This window comes from Salmo trutta, unplaced genomic scaffold (assembly GCF_901001165.1).
Source record: "Salmo trutta unplaced genomic scaffold, fSalTru1.1, whole genome shotgun sequence".
In the NCBI taxonomy this organism is placed as follows: domain Eukaryota; kingdom Metazoa; phylum Chordata; class Actinopteri; order Salmoniformes; family Salmonidae; genus Salmo; species Salmo trutta.
Genome location: NW_021823366.1, coordinates 1 through 14983, shown reverse-complemented (window position 1 = coordinate 14983; position 14983 = coordinate 1). Strand labels below are relative to the sequence as shown.

At 41.9% G+C, this 14983-nt stretch overlaps 14 non-coding genes across 14 annotated transcripts; 7 read left to right on the top strand and 7 right to left on the bottom strand.

Moving 5' to 3' along the window:
- The first annotated feature begins 4965 nt into the window (after positions 1–4965).
- On the top strand, positions 4966–5037 carry trnap-ugg (transfer RNA proline (anticodon UGG)). The gene has a single exon. It is a non-coding gene; the product is annotated as a tRNA-Pro (tRNA).
- Positions 5038–5310: 273 nt separating this feature from the next.
- On the bottom strand, positions 5311–5382 carry trnag-ucc (transfer RNA glycine (anticodon UCC)). The gene has a single exon. It is a non-coding gene; the product is annotated as a tRNA-Gly (tRNA).
- Positions 5383–6374: 992 nt separating this feature from the next.
- On the top strand, positions 6375–6446 carry trnap-ugg (transfer RNA proline (anticodon UGG)). The gene has a single exon. It is a non-coding gene; the product is annotated as a tRNA-Pro (tRNA).
- A 269-nt stretch (positions 6447–6715) lies between these two features.
- On the bottom strand, positions 6716–6787 carry trnag-ucc (transfer RNA glycine (anticodon UCC)). Its single transcript has one exon. It is a non-coding gene; the product is annotated as a tRNA-Gly (tRNA).
- Positions 6788–7779: 992 nt separating this feature from the next.
- On the top strand, positions 7780–7851 carry trnap-ugg (transfer RNA proline (anticodon UGG)). The gene has a single exon. It is a non-coding gene; the product is annotated as a tRNA-Pro (tRNA).
- Positions 7852–8120: 269 nt separating this feature from the next.
- On the bottom strand, positions 8121–8192 carry trnag-ucc (transfer RNA glycine (anticodon UCC)). Its single transcript has one exon. It is a non-coding gene; the product is annotated as a tRNA-Gly (tRNA).
- A 992-nt stretch (positions 8193–9184) lies between these two features.
- On the top strand, positions 9185–9256 carry trnap-ugg (transfer RNA proline (anticodon UGG)). The gene has a single exon. It is a non-coding gene; the product is annotated as a tRNA-Pro (tRNA).
- A 269-nt stretch (positions 9257–9525) lies between these two features.
- On the bottom strand, positions 9526–9597 carry trnag-ucc (transfer RNA glycine (anticodon UCC)). Its single transcript has one exon. It is a non-coding gene; the product is annotated as a tRNA-Gly (tRNA).
- A 1337-nt stretch (positions 9598–10934) lies between these two features.
- Positions 10935–11006, bottom strand: trnag-ucc (transfer RNA glycine (anticodon UCC)). Its single transcript has one exon. It is a non-coding gene; the product is annotated as a tRNA-Gly (tRNA).
- Positions 11007–11998: 992 nt separating this feature from the next.
- Positions 11999–12070, top strand: trnap-ugg (transfer RNA proline (anticodon UGG)). Its single transcript has one exon. It is a non-coding gene; the product is annotated as a tRNA-Pro (tRNA).
- Positions 12071–12339: 269 nt separating this feature from the next.
- On the bottom strand, positions 12340–12411 carry trnag-ucc (transfer RNA glycine (anticodon UCC)). Its single transcript has one exon. It is a non-coding gene; the product is annotated as a tRNA-Gly (tRNA).
- Positions 12412–13403: 992 nt separating this feature from the next.
- trnap-ugg (transfer RNA proline (anticodon UGG)) lies at positions 13404–13475 on the top strand. Its single transcript has one exon. It is a non-coding gene; the product is annotated as a tRNA-Pro (tRNA).
- A 269-nt stretch (positions 13476–13744) lies between these two features.
- trnag-ucc (transfer RNA glycine (anticodon UCC)) lies at positions 13745–13816 on the bottom strand. The gene has a single exon. It is a non-coding gene; the product is annotated as a tRNA-Gly (tRNA).
- A 992-nt stretch (positions 13817–14808) lies between these two features.
- trnap-ugg (transfer RNA proline (anticodon UGG)) lies at positions 14809–14880 on the top strand. Its single transcript has one exon. It is a non-coding gene; the product is annotated as a tRNA-Pro (tRNA).
- Positions 14881–14983: the final 103 nt, after the last annotated feature.

The window sequence follows — 14983 nt, the reverse complement described above, 5'->3', positions numbered from 1 at the left end:
GCATTACAGGGCTAGCTATTTAGATACCCACCCAGGTCAGCATCCACCAAAATCACATTTCCTATAAGAAAAATGTTCTTACCTTGCTTGTTCTTCATCAGAATACACTGCCAGGACTTCTACTTCAATAACAAATGTTGGTTTGGTCCCAAATAATCCATCGTTATATCCAAACAGCGACGTTTTGTTCGTGAGTTCTAGAATGCTTCTTCACGGTCTCGCGCATGGCGCATTGGCGTGTCAAAAATGTCTAAATATTCCATTACCGTACTTCGAAGCATGTCAACCGCTGTTTAAAACCAATGTTTATGCCATTTATGTCGTAGAGAAGTGATAATATTCCGACCGGGAGTATGCATTGAGCCTAAACAGCCGAATAAAATTTCTCCTCGGGAGCGACTCATGCACGCGCATCATTCAAAGGTCCTCTGAGCATCCACTTACAAAAGGCGATAATCTGTTTCAACCTGAGGCTCCCTCGTAAACCTTCAGGTATTTCGCGGGCTCTGAGAGCCTATTGGAGCCCTGGGAATTGTCACGTTACAGCTAAGATCCTTACTTTTCAATAAAAAGATGCAAGACGCACGACTCCTTGTCAGACAGGGTACTTCCTGCTTGAAACCTTGTCAGGTTTTTGCCTGCCATAGGAGTTCTGTTATACTCACAGACACCATTCAAACAGTTTTAGAAAATTCAGAGTGTTTTCTATCCAAACCTGAACAATAATATGCATATTCTAGCTTCTGAGTTGGTGTAGGAGGCAGTTAAAAATGGGAACATATTTTTTCCAAAATTCTCAATACTGCCCCCTACCCCAAACAGGTTAAGGCAGAGACTTCATATTCAGGATTCTGTTTATGTCTACCCCAAAGACAACGTGTGTAAAGCAAGAGCTTCCTGTGACAACCGGAAGTGGTTAAAAACACCCTAGAGCTATTGTCATATAACCTGCACATAGTGAAAATCACGCAACTCAACCCTGTGTCATTCAGTCAATTCTTAAGGTAGAGACTTCATATTCAGGATTCTGTATATGTCTACCCCAAAGACAACGTGTGTCTATTCTTTTTGCAAAAAAAAACAAAAACACACACACACAATTTGGCCATAGGGACATAGTGTGGGGCTTAGAGGCTTATACCGCCTTCAATAGTTACTTTCGTTCAAACGATTCAAGAACCGTTAGACCTAGAGCTCCGAAATTTTAGAAACCTGTTCTAGAGCTCAAGTCAATAGTGCACGGTGATTTATGTGGCTCTAGAACGTTCTCAGACCGAGAAACCGCCTCGTGCATTTGCAATATGTTCAATTCATTTTGAATATCACGGACATGGCGACATGTAGAAATGTCCCAGAGTCGCAAGACTAGGTGCATTGAAACCGGCTCGGCCCATAGAGACGGACCCCAATGTCTCTGTCCGATAGGTCATTCAGGGACCCCGTAGTAACGCCCTGAAAAAGTGGATTTTCAGCACCAATTAAGGCCATTGCTCGGGCACCGAATGACCTATCAAGCCGAAACTTGGGATTCGGGGTTGCCTCACATAGGCCTACACATAATGTCAGAGCTGGACCCACAGCTATAACGTAACTATGTGTTTTATGTTTTTTATGGTTAAAATTGAAAGCACTGTGAATTATGGGCCTTCTCTGACATATGTGATAGTTGGCTTCTATACGAGTTGGAAAAAGGGGATTTGGTGTCAGATGGTATCAGTTTGGTGTCAAAATGAAATCTAATTGACTGATGGACGCTGACTGCTGGGTGACGAGCAATGGAGAGGAACCACAGTCACTGCCCGGCCATCCCGAGTTCATCGAGCCAGTCAATTATGCATTTCTGCAGTATTTTTGAGCATGCCTAAATTCGTGATGCGAAATGCCCATTGAATCATATTGCAAACGTAACGCGCAATATTGCAAATGTAACGCGCATTTGCAATATGATTCAACAGCAATAAATATCACCAAAGTTGACATGATGAAATTAACACAACGAGCGATTGAGAGGAACCACAGTCACTGCACGGCCATCCCGAGATCATCGGCCCAGTCAATTATGCATTCTGAGCATGTCAAATTCGTTAAAAATGTTAAAAGCAACAGAGTCCCACTTCTCCCTCATCATACATGACAAGTAGACCATCTGCGTTGATTCATGGCTTAACATAGGGCTATATATCATTTGGGCAGTATAAATGCCATTTGGACCATGTTTCACTGACTTTTGGGTTTGGAAACCGACTTCCTATGATCGTACATGGCAAACGGACAAACATCCTGATTTGGCACATTCAATACTTTCATACATGTATAATTGACAAAAAAAGAATTGGACATTTCATTTGCACATTTCTAATGGCATTTGGCAAAAAAAAGAAAAAAAGATGTCACTTTTGACTTCCTATGAAATCATATTCCAAATGCACAAATCATATGCCTTATGCACAAGCAAATATGTCACTTTTGACTTCCTATGAAATCATATTCCAAATGCACAAACATATGCCTTACGCACAAGCAAATATGTCACTTTTAACTTCCTATGAAATCATATTCCAAATTCACAAAACATATGCCTTATACACAAGCAAAAACAACCCAAAAAATTATGTCAATAAAAAACGTCATAAGCATGTTCATACAGCTCTTATACATGTGTAATTGACATAACAATCGAAAACATTTCGAAAAACGGTCCAGAAACCACTTTTTTAAGATGTGATAAGTTTTCAAAAAAAAATTCATTTTATCAAAATCTGACCCTTGGGTGTAGATTTGGGTATCATTTGCTGTATGAAAATCCACGGTGGAGCGCGCTCGCCATCTAAAGGAAATTTGGGGTGTTACAATTGGCAATTGCCATCAGAAAATTGCCATATGATTGGCCCGGAGATGGGCTGCTTTCTGTGGTATTTACAATCGTGTGTATGATTCGTGCTGTGCCAATATGTTCCCATGTTATTTTGTCCAAATCAGGGGGGTTTTCCCTTACATACGTTCATTGCAGATGTGGAGGTGTAACATGAACAGTTATGGAGGCTTGAGAGAGATACGACGCGTCTCAATCTCTCTAGTTGAAAACTGATCGATTTGAATGGGTATTTTTTACGTTCGTTTACTTTGATTCACGTACTGATGCATCAATCGACTGAAAATAAATGAGCTCCATTCTTTTTGAAGTTTTATTTTTTCATTTTCTCTTTTAAAATATGAATTGACCTCATTTTGCTCAATATTCATTTGTCAACACTCATCATCAGTTTGCTGTCGCGGCTTAACCTCTCTGGCGCATGTGGGACCAATTCGTCCCACCTATGTAACAGCCACTGAAATCCAGTGGCGCGATGTTTGAATCGTTTGAAATAATATTACTTCAATTTCTCAAACATATTACTATTTTACAGCTATTTAAAGACAAGAATCTCGTTAATCTAACCACACTGTCCGATTTCAAAAAGGCTTTACAACGATAGCAAAACATTAGATTATGTCAGGAGAGTGCCCAGCCAGAAATAATCAGACACCCATTTTTCAAGCTAGCATATCATGTCACATAAACCCAAACCACAGCTAAATGCAGCACTAACCTTTTATGATCTTCATCAGATGACACACCTAGGACATTATGTTATACAATACATGCATGTCTGTTCAATCAAGTTCATATTTATATCAAAAACCAGCTTTTTACATTAGCATGTGACGTTCAGAAAAAGCATACCCCCGCAGACTTCCGGGGAATTTACTAACAGTTTGCTAAATTACTCACGATAAACGTTCACAAAAAGCATAACAATTATTTTAAGAATTATAGATACATTACTCCTCTATGCACTCGATATGTCCGATTTTAAAATAGCTTTTCGGATGAAGCACATTTTGCAATAATCTAAGTACATAGCCCGGCATCACAGGGCTAGCTATTTAGACACCCACCCAGTTCAGCCTTCACCAAAATCACATTTCCTATAAGAAAAATGTTCTTACCTTTCTTGTTCTTCGTCAGAATACACTGCCAGGACTTCTACTTCAATAACAAATGTAGGTTTGGTCCCAAATAATCCATCGTTATATCCAAACAGCGACGTTTTGTTCGTGAGTTCTAGACACTATCAGAATGCTACATCACGGTCTCGCACATGGCGCATTGGCGTGACAAAAAATGTCTAAATATTCCATTACCGTACTTCGAAGAATGTCAACCGCTGTTTAAAACCAATTTTTATGCCATTTATCTCGTAGAAAAGCGATAATATTCCGACCGGGAATCTGCAATGAGCCTAAACAGCCGAATTTAATTTCTCCACGGGGGCGAATCGTGCATGCGCCTCATTCAATGGTCCTCTGATCAGCCACTTACCAACGGCGATAATTTGTTTCAGCCAGAGGCCGCCTCGTCAACCTTCAGGTATTTCGCGGGTTCTGAGAGCCTATTGGAGCCCTAGGAATTGTCACGTTACAGCTAAGATCCTTACTTTTCAATAAACAGATGCAAGACGCACGACTCCTTGTCAGACAGGCCACTTCCTGCATGAAACCTTGTCAGGTTTTTGCCTGCCATAGGAGTTCTGTTATACTCACAGACACCATTCAAACAGTTTTAGAGACTTTAGGGTGTTTTCTATCAAAACCTGAACAATAATATGCATATTCTAGCTTCTGAGTTGGTGTAAATGGGCACATATTAAAAATATGAGTTAAAAATGGGCACATATTTTTTCCAAAATTCTCAATACTGCCCTCTAGCCCAAACAGGTTAAGAAGACAGAATGTGAAAGACACAGCAGACGAAATACAAAAGATTTGAACTGAAGCCTGGTCAACAGTTTGGAAGACTGCTATGCTCACAAGTATAGCACAAACACTCACATGAGGTTCAATCTTTCCAAGCACCATGGACAACAACAATCAATATCCTCATTGTCATTGCTGCAGAAAGCAAAAAATGTTGTTCTTGTGTAAGGCTCGTTGGTCTAGGGGAATGATTCTTGCTTTGGGTGCGAGAGGTCCCGGGTTCAAATCCCGGATGAGCATTTCTGCAGATCTTTTAACAAGCTCAGACAGGCAGATCTCGGGCCACTGGTTGCAAACAGCCACCTCTTGGGCGCAGGACGAGGTGGCTGAATGGTTTAGGCGATGGACTGCTAATCTATTGTGATATTCACTAGTTGACTCAATATCGCACTTCATTTAGAAAACCTGCAAAAAGTAAGAGCAAACCTGACTTCCACAAACAAGGACATTGATTCCAATGTAACACACTTGAAATGACACCCAGCCCCTAAAACTTGTTAATATCTCATGCTCTGCATTGGCCGGGAATCTAACCCAGGTCAACTGCTTGGAAGGCAGCTATGCTCACCACTATACCACCAATGCTATGTGAAGCTCATTAGCAACATGGAGACATCGATTCGTATCCTGACCGTCATTTTTGTGGAAAGTGAAAAATCTTTGACCAAACGGATCGTTGGTATAGTTGTACGATTATGGCTTAGGGTGCGAGAGGTCCCTGGTTAAAAAATATATCATTTTAATCAGTACCTGTTACCTTCAGATTAGTCCCGTGACACTTGTGGGAAACGTAGGGCAAAACGGAGAACATTGTGACAAGTGGGGTCACATTAGTTTGTAGCCCAAAGATTTTGGATTCTACAAACAGAAGTTGGCACATAGAGGGTTTCGACTTCAGACAAGTCCCCTGACACTTGTGGGGGACGTAGAGAGAAATTGAGAACACCACCGTGTTCGTGAGGGTCTCCCCTTTCCAGGGAGTGGTCATACGAGTTTGTAGGTCAAACGGTTCAGATGCTACAGATGTGTTTGTGAGAAGACCGATTATTGGTATGTCTCATGGTTTGACAAACATAGCTCTAACTCCACCACCTTTCATTGCAGATGTGGAGGTGTAACATGAACAGTTATGGAGGCTTATGACAGATATGACGGGTCTCAATCTCTCTAGTTGAAAACTGATCGATTTGAATGGGTATTTTTTACGTTCGTTTACTTTGATACATGTACTGATGCATCAATCGACTGAAAATAAATGAGCTCCATTCTTTTTGAAGTTTTATTTTTTCATTTTCTCTTTTAAAATATGAATTGACCTCATTTTGCTCAATATTCATTTGTCAACACTCATCATCAGTTTGCTGTCGCGGCTTAAGAAGACAGAATGTGAAAGACACAGCAGATGAAATACAAAAGATTTGAACTGAAGCCTGGTCAACAGTTTGGAAGACTGCTATGATCACAAGTATAGCACAAACACTCACATGAGGTTCAATCTTTCCAAGCACCATGGACAACAACAATCAATATCCTCATTGTCATTGCTGCAGAACGCAAAAAATGTTGTTCTTGTGTAAGGCTCGTTGGTCTAGGGGTATGATTCTTGCTTTGGGTGCAAGAGGTCCCGGGTTCAAATCCCGGATGGGCCCTTTTGCAGATCTTTTAACAAGCTCAGACAGGCAGATCTCGGGCCACTGGTCGCAAACACCTCTTGGGCGCAGGACGAGGTGGCTGAATGGTTTAAGCGATGGACTGCTAATCTATTGTGATATTCACTAGTTGACTCAATATCGCACTTCATTTAGAAAACCTGCAAAAAGTAAGAGCAAACCTGACTTCCACAAACAAGGACATTGATTCCAATGTATTACACTTGAAATGACACCCAGCCCCTAAAACTTGTGAATATCTCATGCTCTGCATTGGCCGGGAATCGAACCCGGGTCAACTGCTTGGAAGGCAGCTATGCTCACCACTATAGCACCAATGCTATGTGAAGCCAACTAGCAACATAGAGACATCGATTCATATCCTGACCGTCATTTTTGTGGAAAGTGAAAAATCTTTGACCAAACGGATCGTTGGTATAGTTGTACGATTATGGCTTAGGGTGCGAGAGGTCCCTGGTTAAACAATCTATCTTTTGATTCAGTACCTGTTACCTTCAGATTAGTCCCGTGACACTTGTGGGAAACGTAGGGCAAAACGGAGAACATTGTGACAAGTGGGGTCACATTCGTTTGTAGCCCAAAGATTTTGGATTCTACAAACAGAAGTTGGCACATAGAGGGTTTCGACTTCAGACGAGTCCCCTGACACTTGTGGGGGACGTAGAGAGAAATTGAGAACACCACCGTGTTCGTGAGGGTCTCCCCTTTCCAGGGAGTGGTCATACGAGTTTGTAGGTCAAACGGTTCAGATGCTACAGATGTGTTTGTGAGAAGACCGATTATTGGTATGTCTCATGGTTTGACAAACATAGCTCTAACTCCACCACCTTTCATTGCAGATGTGGAGGTGTAACATGAACAGTTATGGAGGCTTATGACAGATATGACGGGTCTCAATCTCTCTAGTTGAAAACTGATCGATTTGAATGGGTATTTTTTACGTTCGTTTACTTTGATACATGTACTGATGCATCAATCGACTGAAAATAAATGAGCTCCATTCTTTTTGAAGTTTTATTTTTTCATTTTCTCTTTTAAAATATGAATTGACCTCATTTTGCTCAATATTCATTTGTCAACACTCATCATCAGTTTGCTGTCGCGGCTTAAGAAGACAGAATGTGAAAGACACAGCAGATGAAATACAAAAGATTTCAACTGAAGCCTGGTCAACAGTTTGGAAGACTGCTATGATCACAAGTATAGCACAAACACTCACATGAGGTTCAATCTTTCCAAGCACCATGGACAACAACAATCAATATCCTCATTGTCATTGCTGCAGAACGCAAAAAATGTTTTTCTTGTGTAAGGCTCGTTGGTCAAGGGGTATGATTCTTGCTTTGGGTGCAAGAGGTCCCGGGTTCAAATCCCGGATGGGCCCTTTTGCAGATCTTTTAACAAGCTCAGACAGGCAGATCTCGGGCCACTGGTCGCAAACACCTCTTGGGCGCAGGACGAGGTGGCTGAATGGTTTAGGCGATGGACTGCTAATCTATTGTGATATTCACTAGTTGACTCAATATCGCACTTCATTTAGAAAACCTGCAAAAAGTAAGAGCAAACCTGACTTCCACAAACAAGGACATTGATTCCAATGTATTACACTTGAAATGACACCCAGCCCCTAAAACTTGTGAATATCTCATGCTCTGCATTGGCCAGGAATCGAACCCGGGTCAACTGCTTGGAAGGCAGCTATGCTCACCACTATACCACCAATGCTATGTGAAGCCAACTAGCAACATAGAGACATCGATTCATATCCTGACCGTCATTTTTGTGGAAAGTGAAAAATCTTTGACCAAACGGATCGTTGGTATAGTTGTACGATTATGGCTTAGGGTGCGAGAGGTCCCTGGTTAAACAATCTATCTTTTGATTCAGTACCTGTTACCTTCAGATTAGTCCCGTGACACTTGTGGGAAACGTAGGGCAAAACGGAGAACATTGTGACAAGTGGGGTCACATTCGTTTGTAGCCCAAAGATTTTGGATTCTACAAACAGAAGTTGGCACATAGAGGGTTTCGACTTCAGACGAGTCCCCTGACACTTGTGGGGGACGTAGAGAGAAATTGAGAACACCACCGTGTTCGTGAGGGTCTCCCCTTTCCAGGGAGTGGTCATACGAGTTTGTAGGTCAAACGGTTCAGATGCTACAGATGTTTTTGTGAGAATACCGATTATTGGTATGTCTCATGGTTTGACAAACATAGCTCTAGCTCCACCACCTTTCATTGCAGATGTGGAGGTGTAACATGAACAGTTATGGAGGCTTATGACAGATATGACGGGTCTCAATCTCTCTAGTTGAAAACTGATCGATTTGAATGGGTATTTTTTACGTTCGTTTACTTTGATACATGTACTGATGCATCAATCGACTGAAAATAAATGAGCTCCATTCTTTTTGAAGTTTTATTTTTTCATTTTCTCTTTTAAAATATGAATTGACCTCATTTTGCTCAATATTCATTTGTCAACACTCATCATCAGTTTGCTGTCGCGGCTTAAGAAGACAGAATGTGAAAGACACAGCAGATGAAATACAAAAGATTTCAACTGAAGCCTGGTCAACAGTTTGGAAGACTGCTATGATCACAAGTATAGCACAAACACTCACATGAGGTTCAATCTTTCCAAGCACCATGGACAACAACAATCAATATCCTCATTGTCATTGCTGCAGAACGCAAAAAATGTTTTTCTTGTGTAAGGCTCGTTGGTCAAGGGGTATGATTCTTGCTTTGGGTGCAAGAGGTCCCGGGTTCAAATCCCGGATGGGCCCTTTTGCAGATCTTTTAACAAGCTCAGACAGGCAGATCTCGGGCCACTGGTCGCAAACACCTCTTGGGCGCAGGACGAGGTGGCTGAATGGTTTAGGCGATGGACTGCTAATCTATTGTGATATTCACTAGTTGACTCAATATCGCACTTCATTTAGAAAACCTGCAAAAAGTAAGAGCAAACCTGACTTCCACAAACAAGGACATTGATTCCAATGTATTACACTTGAAATGACACCCAGCCCCTAAAACTTGTGAATATCTCATGCTCTGCATTGGCCGGGAATCGAACCCGGGTCAACTGCTTGGAAGGCAGCTATGCTCACCACTATACCACCAATGCTATGTGAAGCCAACTAGCAACATAGAGACATCGATTCATATCCTGACCGTCATTTTTGTGGAAAGTGAAAAATCTTTGACCAAACGGATCGTTGGTATAGTTGTACGATTATGGCTTAGGGTGCGAGAGGTCCCTGGTTAAACAATCTATCATTTGATTCAGTACCTGTTACCTTCAGATTAGTCCCGTGACACTTGTGGGAAACGTAGGGCAAAACGGAGAACATTGTGACAAGTGGGGTCACATTCGTTTGTAGCCCAAAGATTTTGGATTCTACAAACAGAAGTTGGCACATAGAGGGTTTCGACTTCAGACGAGTCCCCTGACACTTGTGGGGGACGTAGAGAGAAATTGAGAACACCACCGTGTTCGTGAGGGTCTCCCCTTTCCAGGGAGTGGTCATACGAGTTTGTAGGTCAAACGGTTCAGATGCTACAGATGTTTTTGTGAGAAGACCGATTATTGGTATGTCTCATGGTTTGACAAACATAGCTCTAGCTCCACCACCTTTCATTGCAGATGTGGAGGTGTAACATGAACAGTTATGGAGGCTTGAGACAGATATGACGGGTCTCAATCTCTCTAGTTGAAAACTGATCGATTTGAATGGGTATTTTTTACATTCGTTTACTTTGATTCACGTACTGATGCATCAATCGACTGAAAATAAATGAGCTCCATTCTTTTTGAAGTTTTATTTTTTCATTTTCTCTTTTAAAATATGAATTGACCTCATTTTGCTCAATATTCATTTGTCAACACTCATCATCAGTTTGCTGTCGCGGCTTAAGAAGACAGAATGTGAAAGACACAGCAGATGAAATACAAAAGATTTGAACTGAAGCCTGGTCAACAGTTTGGAAGACTGCTATGCTCACAAGTATAGCACAAACACTCACATGAGGTTCAATCTTTCCAAGCACCATGGACAACAACAATCAATATCCTCATTGTCATTGCTGCAGAAAGCAAAAAATATTGTTCTTGTGTAAGACTCGTTGGTCTAGGGGTATGACTATTGCTTTGGGTGTGAGAGGTCCCGGGTTCAAATCCCGGATGAGCACTTCTGCAGATCTTTTAACAAGCTCAGACAGGCAGATCTCGGGCCACTTATCGCAAACAGCCACCTCTTGGGCGCAGGACGAGGTGGCTGAATGGTTTAGGCGATGGACTGCTAATCTATTGTGATATTCACTAGTTGACTCAATATCGCACTTCATTTAGAAAACCTGCAAAAAGTAAGAGCAAACCTGACTTCCACAAACAAGGACATTGATTCCAATGTAATACACTTGAAATGACACCCAGCCCCTAAAACTTGTGAATATCTCATGCTCTGCATTGGCCGGGAATCGAACCCGTGTCAACTGCTTGGAAGGCAGCTATGCTCACCACTATACCACCAATGCTATGTGAAGCCCACTAGCAACATAGAGACATCGATTCATATCCTGACCGTCATTTTTGTGGAAAGTGAAAAATCTTTGACCAAACGGATCGTTGGTATAGTTGTACGATTATGGCTTAGGGTGCGAGAGGTCCCTGGTTAAACAATCTATCATTTGATTCAGTACCTGTTACCTTCAGATTAGTCCCGTGACACTTGTGGGAAACGTAGGGCAAAACGGAGAACATTGTGACAAGTGGGGTCACATTCGTTTGTAGCCCAAAGATTTAGGATTCTACAAACAGAAGTTGGCACATAGAGGGTTTCGACTTCAGACGAGTCCCCTGACACTTGTGGGGGACGTAGAGAGAAATTGAGAACACCACCGTGTTCGTGAGGGTCTCCTCTTTCCAGGGAGTGGTCATACGAGTTTGTAGGTCAAACGGTTCAGATGCTACAGATGTGTTTGTGAGAAGACCGATTATTGGTATGTCTCATGGTTTGACAAACATAGCTCTAGCTCCACCACCTTTCATTGCAGATGTGGAGGTGTAACATGAACAGTTATGGAGGCTTGAGACAGATATGACGGGTCTCAATCTCTCTAGTTGAAAACTGATCGATTTGAATGGGTATTTTTTACATTCGTTTACTTTGATTCACGTACTGATGCATCAATCGACTGAAAATAAATGAGCTCCATTCTTTTTGAAGTTTTATTTTTTCATTTTCTCTTTTAAAATATGAATTGACCTCATTTTGCTCAATATTCATTTGTCAACACTCATCATCAGTTTGCTGTCGCGGCTTAAGAAGACAGAATGTGAAAGACACAGCAGATGAAATACAAAAGATTTGAACTGAAGCCTGGTCAACAGTTTGGAAGACTGCTATGATCACAAGTATAGCACAAACACTCACATGAGGTTCAATCTTTCCAAGCACCATGGACAACAACAATCAATATCCTCATTGTCATTGCTGCAGAACGCAAAAAAAAAAATTATTGTGTAAGGCTCGTTGGTCTAGGGGTATGATTCTTGTTTTGGGTGCAAGAGGTCCCGGGTTCAAATCCCGGATGGGCCCTTTTGCAGATCTTTTAACAAGCTCAGACAGGCAGATCTCGGGCCACTGGTCGCAAACACCTCTTGGGCGCAGGACGAGGTGGCTGAATGGTTTAGGCGATGGACTGCTAATCTATTGTGATATTCACTAGTTGACTCAATATCGCACTTCATTTAGAAAACCTGCAAAAAGTAAGAGCAAACCTGACTTCCACAAACAAGGACATTGATTCCAATGTAATACACTTGAAATGACACCCAGCCCCTAAAACTTGTGAATATCTCATGCTCTGCATTGGCCGGGAATCGAACCCGGGTCAACTGCTTGGAAGGCAGCTATGCTCACCACTATACCACCAATGCTATGTGAAGCCCACTAGCAACATAGAGACATCGATTCATATCCTGACCGTCATTTTTGTGGAAAGTGAAAAATCTTTGACCAAACGGATCGTTGGTATAGTTGTACGATTATGGCTTAGGGTGCGAGAGGTCCCTGGTTAAACAATCTATCATTTGATTCAGTACCTGTTACCTTCAGATTAGTCCCGTGACACTTGTGGGAAACGTAGGGCAAAACGGAGAACATTGTGACAAGTGGGGTCACATTCGTTTGTAGCCCAAAGATTTTGGATTCTACAAACAGAAGTTGGCACATAGAGGGTTTCGACTTCAGACGAGTCCCCTGACACTTGTGGGGGACGTAGAGAGAAATTGAGAACACCACCGTGTTCGTGAGGGTCTCCTCTTTCCAGGGAGTGGTCATACGAGTTTGTAGGTCAAACGGTTCAGATGCTACAGATGTGTTTGTGAGAAGACCGATTATTGGTATGTCTCATGGTTTGACAAACATAGCTCTAGCTCCACCACCTTTCATTGCAGATGTGGAGGTGTAACATGAACAGTTATGGAGGCTTGAGACAGATATGACGGGTCTCAATCTCTCTAGTTGAAAATTGATCGATTTGAATGGGTATTTTTTACATTCGTTTACTTTGATTCACGTACTGATGCATCAATCGACTGAAAATAAATGAGCTCCATTCTTTTTGAAGTTTTATTTTTTCATTTTCTCTTTTAAAATATGAATTGACCTCATTTTGCTCAATATTCATTTGTCAACACTCATCATCAGTTTGCTGTCGCGGCTTAAGAAGACAGAATGTGAAAGACACAGCAGATGAAATACAAAAGATTTGAACTGAAGCCTGGTCAACAGTTTGGAAGACTGCTATGATCACAAGTATAGCACAAACACTCACATGAGGTTCAATCTTTCCAAGCACCATGGACAACAACAATCAATATCCTCATTGTCATTGCTGCAGAACGCAAAAAATTTTGTTCTTGTGTAAGGCTCGTTGGTCTAGGGGTATGATTCTTGCTTTGGGTGCAAGAGGTCCCGGGTTCAAATCCCGGATGGGCCCTTTTGCAGATCTTTTAACAAGCTCAGACAGGCAGATCTCGGGCCACTGGTCGCAAACACCTCTTGGGCGCAGGACGAGGTGGCTGAATGGTTTAGGCGATGGACTGCTAATCTATTGTGATATTCACTAGTTGACTCAATATCGCACTTCATTTAGAAAACCTGCAAAAAGTAAGAGCAAACCTGACTTCCACAAACAAGGACATTGATTCCAATGTATTACACTTGAAATGACACCCAGCCCCTAAAACTTGTGAATATCTCATGCTCTGCATTGGCCGGGAATCGAACCCGGGTCAACTGCTTGGAAGGCAGCTATGCTCACCACTATACCACCAATGCTATGTGAAGCCAACTAGCAACATAGAGACATCGATTCATATCCTGACCGTCATTTTTGTGGAAAGTGAAAAATCTTTGACCAAACGGATCGTTGGTATAGTTGTACGATTATGGCTTAGGGTGCGAGAGGTCCCTGGTTAAACAATCTATCTTTTGATTCAGTACCTGTTACCTTCAGATTAGTCCCGTGACACTTGTGGGAAACGTAGGGCAAAACGGAGAACATTGTGACAAGTGGGGTCACATTCGTTTGTAGCCCAAAGATTTTCGATTCTACAAACAGAAGTTGGCACATAGAGGGTTTCGACTTCAGACAAGTCCCCTGACACTTGTGGGGGACGTAGAGAGAAATTGAGAACACCACCGTGTTCGTGAGGGTCTCCCCTTTCCAGGGAGTGGTCATACGAGTTTGTAGGTCAAACGGTTCAGATGCTACAGATGTTTTTGTGAGAAGACCGATTATTGGTATGTCTCATGGTTTGACAAACATAGCTCTAGCTCCACCACCTTTCATTGCAGATGTGGAGGTGTAACATGAACAGTTATGGAGGCTTGAGACAGATATGACGGGTCTCAATCTCTCTAGTTGAAAATTGATCGATTTGAATGGGTATTTTTTACATTCGTTTACTTTGATTCACGTACTGATGCATCAATCGACTGAAAATAAATGAGCTCCATTCTTTTTGAAGTTTTATTTTTTCATTTCTCTTTTAAAATATGAATTGACCTCATTTTGCTCAATATTCATTTGTCAACACTCATCATCAGTTTGCTGTCCGCGGCTTAAGAAGACAGAATGTGAAAGACACAGCAGATGAAATACAAAAGATTTGAACTGAAGCCTGGTCAACAGTTTGGAAGACTGCTATGATCACAAGTATAGCACAAACACTCACATGAGGTTCAATCTTTCCAAGCACCATGGACAACAACAATCAATATCCTCATTGTCATTGCTGCAGAACGCAAAATTTTTTATTCTTGTGTAAGGCTCGTTGGTCTAGGGGTATGATTCTTGCTTTGGGTGCAAGAGGTCCCGGGTTCAAATCCCGGATGGTCCCTTTTGCAGATCTTTTAACAAGCTCAGACAGGCAGATCTCGGGCCACTGGTCGCAACGACCACTGCTTGGGCGCAGGACGAGGTGGCTGAATGGTTTAGGCGAT